Below are 17715 nucleotides of genomic sequence, written 5' to 3' on the forward strand. Positions count from 1 at the left end.
GCGTCCTATGCGGGGGCATGGGACCAAATAAAACACGGACACTGAATGCACGTCTGACTGCGTTTATTTCTTCACATTAACTCTCTTCCCCACATGCGTTCCCTCTCCTTCCCTTCTTCTCCCTTAGTCCCTCACCAGTCTCTTGTTCCTTTCCCTGATCTCGGTGTCTTCAGCCGGAGTGTAGTCTTCCAGCTGCGGTAGTTGTGTTCGTGGCTTGTATTTGATCATGAGTTCTGCTGTGGTTTTACCGGTTGCCTCATGAGGGCTATTCCTGTAGCTCCTCAGCATCTGGGATATCACATGCGGCATGGACACCAGGTCTGCGGCAGCCCTCTGGAGCACTCTCTTTATGGTTGCCATGAATCGCTCCACCATGCCATTGGCCTGTGGCCACAGTGGGGTGATTCTTTGATGTTGGAATCCCAGGTGTGCAGCGAACCTCTTGAATTCTTGTCCTTGAAATGGTGGACTGTTGTCCGTTTTGACAATGTTGGAGACACCCCACTCGCTGAACAGTTCATCCAGTACTATCACTACTTGATGGAATGCTGTGGACGAGATGTGTTTCACCAGGGGAAATCGGGACTATTCATCAATGGCCACTAGGAGATGACCCCATTCTTCCAGGGGCCCATAAAAGTCCATGGCCACCCTTTGCCAGGGCCCTTCAGGTAGCTGAACTATTTGGAGCTGGCATGGCGGTGCGATTGCCGCTGTCACTTGACATGGTATGCAGTGTCTCAGCTTGTCCTCGACTATGGTGTCCATGTAGGGGAACCACACTTGATTTCGTAAGATCTTCTTGGTATTGGCTATGCCCCTGTGCCCTTCATGTGTGATGATGAGGAGGTGTTTCCTGAGACTCTTGGGGGCCACCAGCCGGTTTCCTCTCAGGAGTGTCACTTGTTCTGTCGTGGCCATCTCTCTGCGTATCCTTGCCATTCTCTGCAGGTCTCTCCTGTCCACCTGCCCTATTTCAAAGCATTCCGTGAACACGTGGTGCCATCGGTTGGTGTTCGTGAGGTGGATAGCTGCCTGGATGGTAGGGTGTTAGGGAGAATTCTCATTTTATGGCTAATTTCCCTTACCTAGTGAGTCCCTCAGCAGCGTTGCTGGATTTCTGGAGTTTATGTTTTCCACTTGGTAAGAGTGTGAGATTTTCCCCCACTCTTACCTGTGTTTTGCCACGTGTATTTCATCTGTTTTTGTGATTGTGGACTCTGGAGTACATCACTTTAGTAGCCCCACTCTTTTGTGTCTTACACAGCACCTTCAGTGCAGTGACACAGGGTTGCCTTTTAGACTTCCCACTGACTCCATTTCTGGGGCTGACTACTGTCGCCCAGAAAAGGATAAAGTTGCCATTAACTTTACATAGTCATTTAACCACAGATCCAGTACACCCCATCTTACGTGGAGTATTGGAAAGGGTTAATTCTTAGCCCTTTTTATCTGTACCTCCTGGAGCATTGTTTTGCTCCCTTAACATTAAGACTTAGCTTGTGGCAGTGGTACCTACCCTAATTTTCCTACCGCGATTATATTACATAACGTGCTATTGTTTTAGGCTATTTTAGTAGCCTCGAACTTTAAACCCGCTAGCCCAAATACTTTTTATTTCGGCTCCGGTTGGGTTTAATCACCATTTCTTTTTGTTAATATCCTTCTTTGGTCTTTCTTTGTGCGGCAAACCAGGTTTGCCTCCTTTGTTCGCCGACCTTTGGCGGGCTTCTGACCAGAAACCCTCCTTTGGCGTCTGGGTGTCTAGGTGGGCTGAATGTGAGGTAGGGGTGTAGTCACCCCCTGCACAGGGTCTCCTTGGAGACCCAAGTCACACTTTGTGTTGATTGGCTGGGGTGGTTGTCCGGGCTGGACAACCCCCCTGCTGAGTGATTGACAGCCAAGCTGTGTGAATAGGGGAATTTGGCATAAAAGGCAGGACTCTTGGGCTAGAAGTCAGAGTCGCCACTGGAACTGCAAGGAACCAAAGAGAAGCGGAGAAAAAGACGGATGCTGCAACCCCCAGTTCCAGTGAAGCCCTGCTGCAGTCCTGAGCTATCTACCCTTCAACGACCAGAGAACATCCAGTCCGGAGTCTTCTTCCCTTGAGCCTGGTAAAATCAACCAGCTCGTCTTTTCTTCAGTCAGAGAATCCTCTCCTGGGTCGAAATCACTGCTGTGCTGTGATAGCCATCAGAAGAGCCCTCTCCTGATTTAAAGGAGCGCACCTTTTATTCCTCGTTGTCTTTTTCGCTGTTGCTGGCCTCATCCCTGGGTAGTGCAAATTGCTCCAGAAGTCCTCCTTCTTGTCCCCACGACTGAGGCCGCAGGAACCATGAGTCTGCAGGAACAACTGCCGTGGCACCAGCTTTTCTCCAACGGAATAAGGTACTGTGTACTTGGTCGGTCTCTCCGTCTGACCAGCCGAATCGGGGTGCACCCTTTTCCTCCACGAAGATTTGTTCTTTCTTCTCTCCTTCTTATAACTTTTCCTTCCATTTGACAATCTTTACGAACTCTTGGCATCTCAAATCTCGAAACTGTTCAACGTGTGATCCTCGGCAACTGAGCATCTGCTCCATTGACAATGGCGCAGGCCTATTGACTTTAATCTGTATCTTTGAACAACCCTCGAGTCTCCTTGCCTTGAAAAAGTATTGCCTTTGATTTTTATCCAATTTTCCCTTGTTTGAAATTCTTAAGTACGAAGTGTGTTTTAAGTTCGTGAGCATTTCTATCCACGGGTACACGTTAGTATCGCAACACCGGTCTGTCAAATCCTAATGTACTTACCTTGAATTTACTGGAACAAGTGGAATTGATTGTGTGTGGTGTATTTTACGTGTGGTTTCGAATTTATAGAAGTGAAGTGTTTTCTAACTGATGGTTTAAAAATAAATGTACTTATATTTTTTACCAAAAACCTTGAGTCGGTGTTTGCTTGAGTCACAGTAATTGTGGTCATTTGTGTAATCTCTGTCAAATATGGAAAGCTACACTGAAGAGGGTCTCTCAAACTACACTGCTGAGGTTCTGAGAACCATGTGTAGGGAGAGGAGTCTCTCTGGTAAAGGAAAAAAGTCTGAACTGGTTGCTAAGTTATTGGGAAAACAAAGTCTGGAGAGTGGGTCAGAAGGGCCTACCCTCCAGCAAATGTGGATACTGATGTTTCGGATTCTGAGAGTGTTGGAGAAGAAGTAGATAACCCTTTGATAGGAGTTCCTACCAACCACTTGCCTGCTCAGCAACCACAACCTCTGTCCACAGGGACCCCCACAGATCCTACACTTACTCCTGAGTTTATTGCACTAGATAAAATGAGACTTGAGTTAGAAGTGAAACGTATTGATGCACAATCTGCCATGAAACATCAAGAGTTAAGGCTCAGAGAAATGGAGATGAACCATGAACTAGAAATGAAGAAATTGCCTGTAGAGAATGCTTCTCTCCCAGAGTCTTCTAGGTCTTCCAGCCCTAAGAGACCCTGTATGCCAAAGGAAATGATTGCTATGTATGAGACTAAACTTGATGTTTTGGATTGGTTAGCAATGTTTGAGTACAATCATGGGATTCAAGGTATCTCAGGGAATCAGTTGATTGCTTGGCTTTTCTCTAGGCTTCCCCCTGTTGCAAGTGATGCCGTAATGGAGTTCAGGGAGGAGGATAAACAGGATTAAGAGTGTGTGAAGCTAGCATTAATAGCTAGATTTGAGAAGACCCCTTCCCAGTACCATAAGGGGTTTAGGACCCTCAGAAAGCTTGATGGTACCCCTTGGGCTACCTGGGTGTGTGAATGTTTGAAAAACTTAGATGGTTGGGTTAAGGGTTACAAAGTAAACTCTTATGAAGGTTTGAGGAATCTTGTAATGTCAGAGTCTATTTTTGATGTCTGCTCCCCTGAGCTTAGACAGCGCTTGGCTGATTCAAAGGAGATTGATCCTAAGAAGTTAGCTAAGGCTGCTGACTTGTGGGTTGCCAACAGGGCTACTCACAAGGATTCGGGGGCAACTCAGAAAAAGGATGAGGGAAAGCAGTCAAAGAAAGACAACAAGGAGAATTCCAATAATTCCAATCCAAAAGAGGGCAACAAACATAACCAGGTTAAGTCACAAGGGAAACCGAATCAGGCTAGTGTACTATCTGGTCCCAAACCAGATGGAGGTCAGAACAAACCTCCATTCAATAAAGCATTTGGTAAATGCTTTGTTTGTGGGTCAACTGACCATGTAAAAGGGGACCTCAGATGTAAGGGTAATCGTTCAGGGGTCCACACTGTCTCCTTAGCCTTCTCCCAGGTGGATGAAGTACCTATAGCCAGTGGAAACTTTCAGTTACTAGCCGATGAGCCCATGAGAGTCTCAGCTAGTGTTTCTTTAGTGTCCTTGGGTCTTTGGGAACAACAGAACTTAGATGTCTAGAACTCAATCCCAGATAATACTAAAGAGACACTGGAACCAGCATAATTGTGGTTGATGAGTGTTTTTTCAAGGTGGAGGATGTTGCTAAGGCACCCAAACACCTAACCAAGTTAGCTGCAGGCTCTGTGCAAATGGTTCCCCAGTTACCAGCTCTCATCCAGTGTAATGACATGACTGTCAGAATACCGGTTAGTGTGCAAAATAACGTACCTGGGAGGGTCCTGCTGGGTAATGACTTTAAAACTCTTGGAGTTGTGTCTAGTACCCCGAGGCCCCCCACCAGAAGGAAGCAGGAGCTCACAAGGTCTGTAAGGGAGAGAACCTTGAGAGGCTCTCCTGGGGACATGATAGAGGAAACTATCACCCCAAGTCCACAGGACTTACCTACTGCTATTGCAGGACAGAACAAGACAAAGGGGAAACCCAAGTCTGCAAGCAAGAAACCAGCAAGCACTCCTGTGCCCAGAAGGACATCTCCAAGACTGTCCAAAGTCACATCTGTGACTCCTCCACCAGCTGAAGCTGAGTGTGAGGTTCAAGCCTGTATGGTTCAACTAGATACGGAGGAATCAGATCTAGAAGAGGATCTTACTCTGGTTGGAGATCTTGACCCCGTTGAACATCCTGAGCTGCAGTCTTTACTGGCAGAAGGTGGACCCAACAGGGCAGATTTAAGCAGAGGACAAAGAGAGTGTCCTACTCTTGAAGGTCTTCGCCTACAGGCAGCTTCTCAGCTCATTGGGACTGAGCCTGGAAAGTATAGGTTGCACTGGGAAGATGGCCTCTTCTACAGTGAACCAACTGAGTCAACCCCTGGAGACTGCAAACACGTGTAGTATCTCTAGTGAACCGACTCCAGTTTCTGCAGTTAGCCCACGAGATACCTTTGGCTGGTCACCTAAGTTTTAAGAAGACCAAGGAAAAGGCTCTCTCTTTACTTCTACTGGCCTAGGATGGGTTCAGAAGTAGATACATTCTGCAGGAGCTGCCATACTTGCCAAACCTCTGGCAAGAGTGGAGCCAAGAATGTGGCACCCCTGGTGCCTCTCCCAGTGGTGGGAGTTCCTTTTGAGAGGGTCACGATTGACATTGTTTGTCCTCTGACCCTCCCACATCTTCAGGCAACAGGTTTATCCTGGTTGTAGTGGATCATGCCACTAGGTATCCTGAAGCAATACCTATGAGGACTTTTACGGCTCTGGATGTGGCTAAGGACCTACCTGGTATTTTTACCAGAGTAGGTTTTCCTAAGGAGGTGATATCTGACAGGGGATCACATTTTATGTCCCACTACATGCAAGCCATGTGGAAAACCTGTGGAGTCACATACAAGTTCTCTACTGCCTACCACCCCCAAACCAATGGACTGGTAGAGAGGTTTAACAGAACTATGAAGAGCATGATAGGTGCTTTAGAAGAACCCCTTAAAAGGAAGTGGGACCTTCTACTGCCATGCTGTCTCTTTGCATGTAGAGAAGTCCCTCAGGAGGGAGTAGGTTACAGTCCCTTCGAACATCTCTATGGCCATCCAGTCAGGGGTTCATTGGCCCTGATTAAGGAGGGGTTGGAGAGTGCTCCTTCCCCCAAGCCAGTCAGAGTGACTGACTATGTGATAGGTCTCCCGAGGAGAATGTCACACATGATGGCAGAGGCAAGTAGTGACTTGAAGGCTGGTCAAGCTCTGGTCAAGCATTGGCATGACCAGAAGGCTTACATGGTTGAGTTCACTCAAGACCAGCTTGTTCTTGTTATGGTCCCCACAAGGAAGAGGGCCTTGCAGGACACATGGATAGGACCTTTCAAAATTGTGGGTAAACTTGGAGAGGTGAACTATCTGGTGGACTTAGGCAATCCTAAGGAGGCTCCCAGAGTCTTTCACACCAACCGTTTAAAGGCTTATGTCTCTAGACCTGAAATAGGAGCATTGCTCTTAGCTTCAGCTCAGGAGGAGGCGGAGAGTGAACCTCTGCCTGACCTCCTCAGAGGATTACCTTTAGATAAGCAACTGGAAGGAGTTAATCTCTCTTCCAGTCTCACATCTGACCAGCAGGATGAGTGCAAGTTACTGTTAAATCAGTTTGCCTTCCTGTTCTCACTTTCACCAGGCTTGACCCCTTGGGGCCAGCATGATATCCGCACTGGTGACTGTTTGCCTGTCAAAAGCAGGGGGTACAGAATGTCAGACAATGTAAGAACCCATATAAGGAATGAGGTCAACAAGATGCTTGATTTCGGGGTTATAGAACCCTCTACTAGCCCATGGTCTAGCACAGTTGTGCTTGTACCAAAGGCAGGATCCAAAGAGTTGAGATTCTGCGTGGACTATAGAGCTCTGAATGCAGTCACAAATACTGATGCCCATCCTTTGCCTAGGATAGATGAGCTGGTGGACAGACTAGGTGCAGCCAAGTACCTCAGCACATTTGACCTAACGCCAGGCTATTGGTAAATAGCCCTGACAGACCATGCCAAGGAGAAAACTGCATTTTCCACCCCAGCTGTCTCTACCAATTCAAGGTAATGCCTTTTGGATTAAAGAATGCACCTGCTACATTTCAGAGGATGGTCAATCAAGTTCTGAATGGGATGGGGGACTTCTGCATGGCATACTTGGATGACATTGCAATGTTCAGCCCTACATGGAAAGAACATATTGAGCACCTTGTATATGTATTGCAGACTCTGGAACAGGCCCATCTGACCATAAAGGCAAGTAAATGTCAAATTGGTCAGAGTACAGTGGTCTACCTTGGACATGAGGTGGGAGGAGGTGAAATAAGGCCATTGCCTAGCAAAGTATAAGCTGTACAAAACTCAGCCACCCCTACTACTAAAACCCAAGTGACAGCCTTCCTAGGTCTCACTGGGTATTACATGGACTTCATTGAGAACTATGGGACCATAGCTTCTCCCTTGAATATCATCTCCTCTCCCAAATGTCCTAAAAAGGTCAGGTGGAATGAGGAGTGCAATCAAGCCTTTGAAGGTCTAAAGAAAGCCCTTTGTCAAGCTCCAGTCCTAAGAGCTCCTGGCTATCACCAACCCTTCATTGTACAAACTGATGCTTCTAATGTAGGTATAGCTGCAGTCCTTAGTCAACTGGATGAGAAAGGTAGGGAAAACCCCATTTGTTTCATTAGCAGGAAGTTGAAGGATTCTGAGACAAGCTGGGCAACAATAGAACGTGAATGTTTTGCTATTGTGTGGTCACTGAAGAGGTTTAGGCCATACTTGTATGGTTCTACCTTCATTATTCAGACTGCCCACCAATCCTTGAGATGGCTGATGCAAATGAAAGGGGAAAACCCCAAGTTACTCAGATGGTCAATCTGCCTGCAAGGGTTTGATTTTTCCATTGAGCACAGAGCAGGAAGTCACCACCAAAATGCTGATGGTCTCTCTAGGATGTTTATAGCCGACTAGAGGTATGAGATCCATCCAGGAGTGGATTAAATCCTCCTGTCCCTTAGTCTGGGGGTGGCGAGTGTTAGGGAGAATTCTCATTCTATGGCTAATTTCCCTTATCTAGTGAGTCCCGTTGCAGCTTTCCTGGATTTCTAGAGTTAATTTTTTCCACTTGGTAAGAGTGTGAGCTTTTCCCCCACTCTTTCCTGCGTTTTGCCATGTGTATTTCATCTGTGTTTGTGATTGTGGACTCTGGAGTACACCACTTCAGTAGCCCCACTCTTTTGTGTGTTACACAGTACCTTCAGTGCAGTGACACAGGGTTGTCTTTTAGACTTCCCACTGACTCCATTTCTGGGGCTGACTACTGTCCCCCAGAAAAGGGTAAAGTTGCCCTTAACTTTACATAGTCATTTATTCACAAGTCCAGTACAACCAATCTTACGTGGAGTATTGGGAAGGGTTAAATCTTATACCTTTTAATCTGTACCTCCTGGTGAATTGTTTCGCTCCCTTAACATTAAGACTTGGCTAGTGGCAGTGTTACCTACCCTAATTTTCCTACCGCGATTATATTACATAACGTGCTATTGTTTTAGGCTTTTTTAGTAGCCTCAAACTTAGCCCAAATACTTTTAATTCGGCTCCGGTTGGGTTTAATCACCATTTCTTTGAACACGTTCTCGATTCTCCTTGCCTTGAAAAAGTATTGCCTTTGATTTTTATCCACTTTTCCCTTGTTTGAAATTCTTAAGTACAAAGTGTGTTTTAACTTTGTGAGCATTTCTATCCACGGGTACTCGTTAGTATCCGCAACACCGGTCTGTCAAATCCTAATGTACTAACCTTGAATTTACTGGAACAAGTGGAATTGATTGTGTGTGGTGTATTTTACGTGTGGTTTCGAATTTCTAGAAGTGAAGTGTTTTCTAACTGACGGTTTAAAAATAAATGTACTTACATTTTTTACCAAAAACCCTGAGTCAGTGTTTGCTTGAGTCACAGTAATTGTGGTCATTTGTGTAATCTCTGCTACTGCTCATTTACTCTTGAGATAAGTCTGGCTGCTCTGCTACTGCTACGAATTTAACAGTGTAGTACAGGCTTGTACCAAAGGTGAACTTGTATTACCACTTGTAGTCTTAATTGTGTGTAGTGGTCCCTAAGGGCACTGCACGGGATTCTGCCTAACATATGGTCAGCCCTGCACTTCTCTGTGTATTGCTCCTTCATAATGGCGGAAGGTAGGGCATTCAGGGACAGATAAGCAATGTATGATTCCGCCTTCAGCTGCATATCAGTGTCCGGGGCACTGCCAGGGTGCCCCAATAAGTAGCCTGCCAGGCTGGCTTCACCGCCTGGCTTGTGGACAATGGTGTAGTCCTACTCCTGGAGGCGAATGCTGCACCTCTCTATGCGCAGCAGCATCTTGATTTTAGGATTCCCAAAGAGCGACATAAGTGCTTGGTGGTCCGTTATGAGGACAAATGTTCTCTCGATTATGAAGTTGTGAAACTTTTTGCACACCCAGACCATGGCCAGGCTCTCTGGTTCAGCTTGGGAGTCGGCCTGCTCAATGGAGGTGAGCGCTCAGCTGGCATACGCCACTATGCACGTCTCTGACTTCTGGTGCATGTTGGTCTGGGGCAGGATGGCGCCCAGTCCGACTGGTCTGGTGTCAACTGTGATTTTCGTATCCCACACCGGGTTTTAATACACAAGCTGTCGGTTGTTCGCCAGTTCCCTTTTGATCGTGTAAAAGGCCTCTTGACACTGTTCATCCAACGTAAAGGGGAGATCTTTCTTGAGGCGCAGCCTTAGTGGGCTCGTCAGTGTTGCATAGTGAAGTAGGTACCGGGCACAGTAGCCTACCATCCCTACGAAGGATTGTAGTTCAGACACATCCTTCTGGGGATCTAGGTCGACAATGGTGCTGATCTTTTCTGGGTCAGCTCTGACATCTTGATCTGAGAAAATGTGCCTGAAGAAGAATAGGCTATGCTTGTTAATGGTGCACTTCGGACCATTAAGGGTGAGGCCTGCCTCATGGAGAATAGTGCACACTTGTCTTTGTGCATCGTCGTGATGTTCTTGAGTGACTCCAAATACCAAGACATCATCACTATAATTGAAGGTGTCGGTGACTGGTGCTATCAACCTGTGTATTATCTCTTGGAATATCTCGGCTGCCGAGGATATTCCGAAATTGAGCCGCTTATAGCGGAATAGGCCTTCGTGTGTTGTGAAGGTAGTTATCAGCCCTGATGCGGGATCGATGACCAGCTGGTGGTAGCCTTGGTTCAGATCCAAATTCAAGAACTGTGTGCTTTGGTTCAGTTTTACCAGCATGTCCTCGAAGTTGGGTCCAGGATGTCTCTCCCTTTGGATTGCCGTGTTCAGGTTCCTCATGTCAATGCTGAGGCATAGGCGCCTATCTGGTTTAGGAACTACCACCAAGGGGGACACCCACGGGGTAGGTCCTTCCACTCTTTTGATTATGTCATTTTGTAGTAATAGTTGCAGCTCGTGCGTCACTATTACTTGGTGATGGAACCCTATCCTTCGGGGGTGTTGCGGCACGGGCCGTACTGTAGGATCAATGTGAAGGCGGTTGACTGTGTCTTTCAGCATGCCTATGCCCTTAAATAGGTTGGGAAACATCACTTTCTGCTCGTCCATGTCTATTGCTTTTTTGGCTAGGGTTTTTATTGTTTGGGCCTGTGGCGGGAACCCTTGGATCGTCTCGGACTAGTCATACTGGAGGTTGATGAGTTGTAGAGTGGCGACTGTCTTGTAACTGAGGAGACATCTTCCTGTGACTGGGCTCTGAATGACATGAATCGTGACGCATACTTGTCGCTCCCTGTGTACTAGATCTCAAAGAAATTGTCCTTTGGATTGTAGTGGTAGGGGTGCTCCACACTGAAAAATGCAGGCTTGAGACGGTTGTACTAGGTACGTGCCTGCCATAGTCTCATATGTTTTCTCATTCATCACATTGACGGTGGCTCCTGTGTCAATGAGGAACGGAATGTGGTGTCCTCCTAGGTGTACCGTCACCTTCGAGGCTGCTCTATCATCGTAGGTGCCGTATATGATCCGGACGTATTCCTTATTGTACCGGTCATACTCATAGTATGGTTCTGCGCCTGGTGGTTCTTCTTCAGTCAGAGGGTTCTCGTAGGGGTCATCTGTGGGGGATTCTCGTCGTTGGTCTTCCCCTTGGTAGGGTTGTGCACGAAAAGGGTGCTCTGAGGTGTCGAAGGCTCTGTCTGGCTTGTCAACTTGTAAGTTCTCGACATCTCGTATGAATCCGGGGTGCATTGTATACTCTGCAGTGTTTCTGTTTAAGTCGATTCTTGCGCTGTCTCTCTCTGGGTATGGCCGCAGGTTGGTCGCCCTCGCCGGGTCGTATCTCCGGGAGAGAGTCAATTGCGGTGGCGGTCAATATGCCACAGTAGTGGGGCCCTTTCCCGGCACATGATTTGCAAATGGTTCTCCTGGCTACACCTCATACACATTTGGCCGATGGCAGGGCATTGGCCCTTGTGTGGGAATGCAAACCCGCATCTATAGCATAGTCTTTCGGGTTGGGCCCGGTGGGTAGCGCTCCAGGTCTCTTGGCAAGATGGTGCACCCATCTGGCGGGCTTGCCCTTGTGGGCTGTTGACTATGGCGGCAACAATGTATGTCTTCTTTGGGGGAGTTAGAAGTAGTGGAGCAAAGGGCTTGAGAGGAGAGGTATTTACAGAGGGATAGTTGAAGGTATTTTGGACCCAAGCCCCAGAAATCCTTGTGGACAATGCAGAGGGTTTTAAATGTAATCCTTGTATCCACTGGGAGCCAATGAAGGGATTTCAAGGCTGGAGAGATACGATCCCAGGGCTTGAGGTCAAGGACAAGTCTCGCAGTCCGGTTCTGAATTGGTTGTAGAGGGCGGAGAGTGGAGGCAGGTAGATTTAAAAAGAGGCTGTTACAGGAATCCAGTCTGGAAAGAACCCGAGCTTAGGAGACAGTGAGCTTTTGAGGGAAGGAGAGGAAAGGCAGAGTACCTCTAAGGAGGTGCAGTAAAAAGTTAGATTTTTTGGAGATATCAGAGATGTGTGCAGAGAAGAAAGTGTAGAGTCAAAGATAACCCCAAGGTTCTTAGCCGCGCAAGTGGGGGTGGGAGGTGGGCCAAGGGAGGCCGTCCAGAGAGTGAGAGGAAAGGGTGGAGATGGTGTACCAATAAGGAGGATCTCAGTCTTGTTGGCATTTAGACATAGATCATTGGCGGCACACCAATTTTGAATGGCGATTAGACAATCAGAGATGAGGGAAGGAGAGGAGGCGGCTGAAGGAAGCCTGAAAATGAGTTGGGTGTCGTCAGCATAGCACTAGAAAGTTGAGCAGAACATTGAGATGCAGTAAGCGAGAGTTGCCAGGTATTGGTTGAAAAGCCAGGGCGAGAGGATAGAGGGAGGGTCGATCAGAAAGAAAAGAGGTCAGCCAGGCCAGAGCCTGATCAGTGATACCGAGGTTGTCACGAAGACGATTGAGCAGGTTGGTATGGTTGACCGTGTCGAACGCAGAGGAGAGGTCAAGTAGGATGAGGACATAGGGAATGTTAGAATCGAGGTTGGTAGTTTGCAGACATGACGGATCAGCAGTGGATTTCTTGAGGAGAGGATGAACAAGGGAGTATTTAAGAGGGGTGGGGAAAGAGCCAGAGGCAAAGGAAAGGTTGTAGAAATTAGCAAGGGTCGGCGAAAGGGTTTCAATGTGGTCCTTAATGGTTTTAGAGGAACAGGGATGGACCTGTTTTGATGAGGTTTTCATAGATCAGACTTGTCTAGATATCTCATCAGGGGAGAAAAGAGGAAAGGAGGAGAAAGGGAGATGAGGGGTAGCTGAGGGAGGCTCAGCAGGCTGAGAAGGAGAGGGAGGAGGAGGGGGAGCGGAGGAGAGGGTGGACAGGATGTCCTGGGTTTTAGAGATAAAATGAGAGGCAAGGGCATTGCAAAGATCCTGGGAGGATATAGGAGGGGTGGACACTGCAGCAGGGTTGGCCAGCTCCTTGCAGATTTTGAAAAGTTTGGGCGAGTTGTTAGATGCCGCAGAGACGCGGGCTTGTATGTGGACTCTCTTCTTAGTGTGGACAGCAAGTCGGTATTGCCTTTGGAGCAGGCAGCAGGCCAGTTTGTCAGAGGATGAGCAAGAAGCCCTCCATTTCCTTTCCGACGCCCTACACTTCCGTTTAAGTGTAGCTAGGTCAGAGTCAAACCAAGAATTGCACTTGGCTTTGGACTTCAAACGGATCCTCATGACGGGGGCACGAGTATCAAGAGTAGCAGAAATAGAGGAGGAAAAAAAGAGAGAGGGCTGTGTCAGGGTGTGAGTCAGCCTGGGGCAGAGGAGGGGGGGAGAAGGTTGCAGCGAAGGCCTCGACTGACATATGCTTCATGGGCCGGATATCTGAGAAGGTGGATGGCAATCTAGGAGTGGACTTGGCTTGGGGGGAGGGGATGGAGAGATTAGAGGAGAAGAGGCAGTGATCACTCCAGGAGAGAGGAGTGCTAAGGGGGGTAGAGAGGGGGAGACCGGATGAGATCAAGACATCAAGTGTGTGGCCAGCCAAGTGAGTCGGGCCAGAGGGAAGGATGGAGAGGGAGAGTGAATCGCAGAGGTCACGAAAGAGTGAAGATGAGGGACAGGTAGAATCAAGATGAATGCTGAGGTCACCAAGGAGGAGAGGTTGAGTGGTTGAGGCCAAGAGGGAAGAGGAGAGGCCAGCCCACTCAGAGAAAAAAGAGGTGATTTGACCAGGGGGCCGGTAGAGAGTAGCAACAGTAAGAGAGTGGCTAGGAGAGAGAGAGAGCCTGCAAACTAGGCATTCAAATGAGGAGTAAGCTTGAGTGGGAATGAGAGAGGCAGGGATCCACTCAGGGAAGATAAGGGCTACACCCCCTCCACGCCGATTGGATCTGGGAGCTGAGAGGATCTTGTAGCCGTCGGGGAGGAGAGTGTCAAAACTTGTGTCAATTCCTCAAATTCGTCCATTCCCTCCTGCCATCTTTGACCTTGATCCTCCTGTGGCTCCAAGGTGAAGGGGTTCGGGCGGCGTAGGAAGGACACCGGGTTGGTGGGAGCTACTGCTGCCACAGGTTCTGCAGCTTGGTCTGCTGGAGCTACCACTGTTTGGGAAATGTTTGCCTCTTCCCGTCAGGTGTTTTGGTTGCTGCGTAACCTTTGCGCAGCTATTGGGTGTTTTCAGCTTATTCACCCTCCATGTGTTTCCCTGTGTGCGTGTTGGCGTCGTGGGTAACGCGCAGGGGTTTGTGGTGGCACTGCTTGGGTCGTGCCCTTGTGGTGCTGTGCAGGCTGTGCAGTCCTTGGGGTCGCTTGTCATATGGCGTGGCGTAGGCGTTACCTTTGGCTCCCTGTGGTAGGGCCTTGTGGCATGCATCTTTAGAACGCTGTGGTCCTCGCTTTCAAGTGGGATTATGCAATGCAGTCCTTGCAATGTTTTCGTTTATTGCGTTCTAGTGGGTTTATGCAGTTCTTGGTAGCGTTTTCGTTTGGTAATCCTTGTGTTGTAGTGGGTTGATGCAGTTTTTGACGTATTTTTCATTTACTAATCCTCGCGTTCTAGTGGGTTTATGCAGTCTTTGACAATGTTTCCATTTACTAAACTAAACATTGTGGCAAATATAGAGGTACAGACCCAAGCCCTTGTACCTGAGTCAATTAGGGGGACGGCTGCAGGTGAGTGTAAGGCATGGGTAAACTGCCAAATACTCCACAGTTATAGAAAGCTAGTACAACAAATACGTTCACACTGCACACAAATCAGAAAAGTCCATGTATTAGTTGCATATAATTTAATCAATTGCGGATCAGCTTGACACGTGTTTCAAGCTGATGCTCGTCTTCTGAGGCTGAAAACATCACATTTGAGTCATTTGCAAAATACATAGAAATATTGTATGAAATAGATACACAAACCAAAGGTGCAAACATCAGGACAGTTAAACAGAAGCCAAATAACATATACAAAAACCATGTACATGTGGTCAGTAGCACCAAAATGCATTGTATAAAAGAACCATGGAATTTTCACATTTGTTAAGTAAATGGTGTGAAAGAATATAAAAACATAGAACAACAAACATATAGAGAGAGAGAAGGGAGATAAGGAAACCATAATGATTAGTATCCATATTAGGGACATCGCAAAGTGGTTCAGTGTACGTGCCAAAAACCAAATCTGGGCAAAACCGCATTCAATTGACAAAAGTACCGTGTATGCTCTTGGTCCTGAGATATATCACTGAGGGGTGCAATTTAGAAAATAGCCCTACTTAATTTATTATGTGCACAATAACTACAATTAAAATGTCAAATCCATAATTGTCACATTCAAAACATTGGTAATGGGTGTATATACTTGCACTTACCAAATAGCGTTTGTCAGTAAGATAGCACTTGTTGGGCAGCTAACTGGAGACAGATAACATACAGATCTGATTTAGCTCAAGCACCCATTGTAGTCAACCAAAGAAACTGTTAATATCTAATAATTGCTCATTACCTATATAATAGGGATTATCGCGACAATAGGCTGTACACATATCAACCCAAATATGATGAAGCATGGAAAGAGTTGTTAAAAATGAACAAGTTATTAAGAAAGAAAAAAATGCTGTTTTGGGCCTCCTCCCATTCATCTCCCCATAGAGAAAAAGTCAATAATTCTGCGCAGCGCACAGTAAAAACCGGTGGCCGGAATTGGACCAGGTACAAAACAACTTGGGTACGAAGTGTTGACTCGATTTCCGGGAGGAGCCTGGGGTTATTCCATCCAGTAGTTGGTAAAATATTTGATGGAGAAGGGGGTGCCTCCTTCTCCCAAAATGATAGCTCTGCCTCTCATGGTGTTTTCCAGCAGAGGCTTTTCGGATATGAAAACATTGCCTTTTTTTGGCTCAATGCGAGATAACCACAGTTATTTTCGAAATAACCGGGGTTAGCCAAAAATGAAAAGTGTAAAAATCACATCTGGAGGAGGCAAAAGGATGAAATGGCATCAGGCTAGAGGCGGGGGGAGGGGGAAGAGGACACCATATGAAATTGGAGGTTTGAGGGGGGCTGGGGCTAAGTTCAGAGCTTGAACGTTTTCTCATAACCGGGGTTATAGTAGAAAACGGGAATGGAATGAAAGTGCATTACATGAATAACCCAGGTTTATTTTATAAATAACCAGGGTTATTTGTAGTACATTACTATTATCGGCTGTGTACTAATTGTGGTTATGGGAAAAAGTTAAAAAAAGAGAGAGTGAATCAAATGTGATTAATGAAAAATAAAGTGGAATGTTACAGCTACAGTGAGGTGGGGGTAATGGGTGTGGATGTAGAGTATGGCTACTGGGTTACTTTAATGAACCGAATGGTGCAACATGGAAAGTGGACATGGCCCAACGAAACCTATTGGGGCAACATGCCAGTGGATGTGGTAAGTCATGACCGGCGTAACTCGACGCGTGCCCGTTGCAAAGCCCATGAGCACAATAATAATATATTATAAAAGAAGGGATTCTCGGATGCCACAGTGATTGCCGCTGGGCTATGTATTCATCACCTAGAGGGATGCTTTGAGTATTGCCTCTCCCTGTGTTTGTGTTATGAAATTATTGATGTGAAGTTTAAAAAATAATAATAATTTCATGTACTTTGCACTTGTGGTTATTTACCCCCACATGCGTGGTTGTTGTTGCACTGATGTGTGTCGATTCGCCAGAATGTTTTTTTAGGTAAATCATTCTTTTTTCTTCTTTTGTGCATTGATATTTAATGATGAATAAAGTGTTTTTATGTTTTGAGCACCACTCCTTTGTTCCCATATTTGTTCAGCTTGAAAAGTATTTTTCATGGGTCATCGTGTTGAAGCACATGTACAGGAACGAGTCATCTGCTAATGTTCTTTAGATTTTGCCCCATCATGCTTCACACAGCATTTCCAAAATGTCTTCTCCACCCCTTTCTTCTTGACCACCTAATCTAGAAAAATGGTCTTTCAGTACATTTTCTCACCCTGGAATGACTTCCATGGTGAAAGCATGACTCTGCATTCTTGCTACCCAACTGGCAACCCACCTGGAAACTTTATCCAAACCTTGTAACTCAAATATTGCCTTTAATGGTCTATGATCAGTCCTCAATATGAATTCTGACCCCCACACATAGCCAGCATCTCAGACATGTTTGGTAAAGGGTGCCTTTTGACCACAACACACTTATTAAGTTCACTGAGATCTACACAGAAATGCAGATCTCCATTCTGTTTTTTGACAACAACCAAAGGCAAGATCCACTGAACACTCCTGGCCCTTTCTGTTATCCCCATTTTACACAAATTGTTTAATTCATCCTTCACACTCTCACGTAAGGGCGCATCTTTGCCGCCACCAGCACGCTTTCCTGCTTCAAAACAATTTGATGCCTCGTCCCTTTTATTTTCCCAACTCCCTGCACAAATACACACAGATAACTCTCCCCAACTCTCGTGATGCCATTCTGTTCCACATGAAGAACTTGTTCACAAGAGTTGGATTAGAAACATATTGATATTTTCTTTTACTCACACCATCCCATTAAGGTCGCTGCCATCATGATCACACAAACCTTTCCCTCGGCTTTCCTCCCTTTAAACTCCAAATTTGCCACAAGATAACCTAATAGCTCTATTTTATCCATCTTATACCACCTGTTCTGGTGATTGGGCAAATCATTTCTCCACTGTTCCATCCAATACATCTTCATTCACTTTTCTGTACATGAGACAAACCTTATCTCCTGAATCTGCCATCATTAATATTCTTCTCCAATTCACACAAATCTCCGCCTCTGGGCTT

General features: G+C 46.5%; 1 protein-coding gene across 1 annotated transcript in view; it reads right to left on the bottom strand.

Moving 5' to 3' along the window:
- LOC138562812 (uncharacterized) overlaps positions 1-17715 on the bottom strand; it is an 850591-nt gene that overhangs the window by 292950 nt on the left and 539926 nt on the right. The window lies entirely within an intron of this gene.

This window comes from Ambystoma mexicanum, unplaced genomic scaffold, assembly GCF_040938575.1.
Source record: "Ambystoma mexicanum isolate Mex_15411 unplaced genomic scaffold, UKY_AmexF1_1 Mex_scaf67, whole genome shotgun sequence".
NCBI lineage: Eukaryota > Metazoa > Chordata > Amphibia > Caudata > Ambystomatidae > Ambystoma > Ambystoma mexicanum.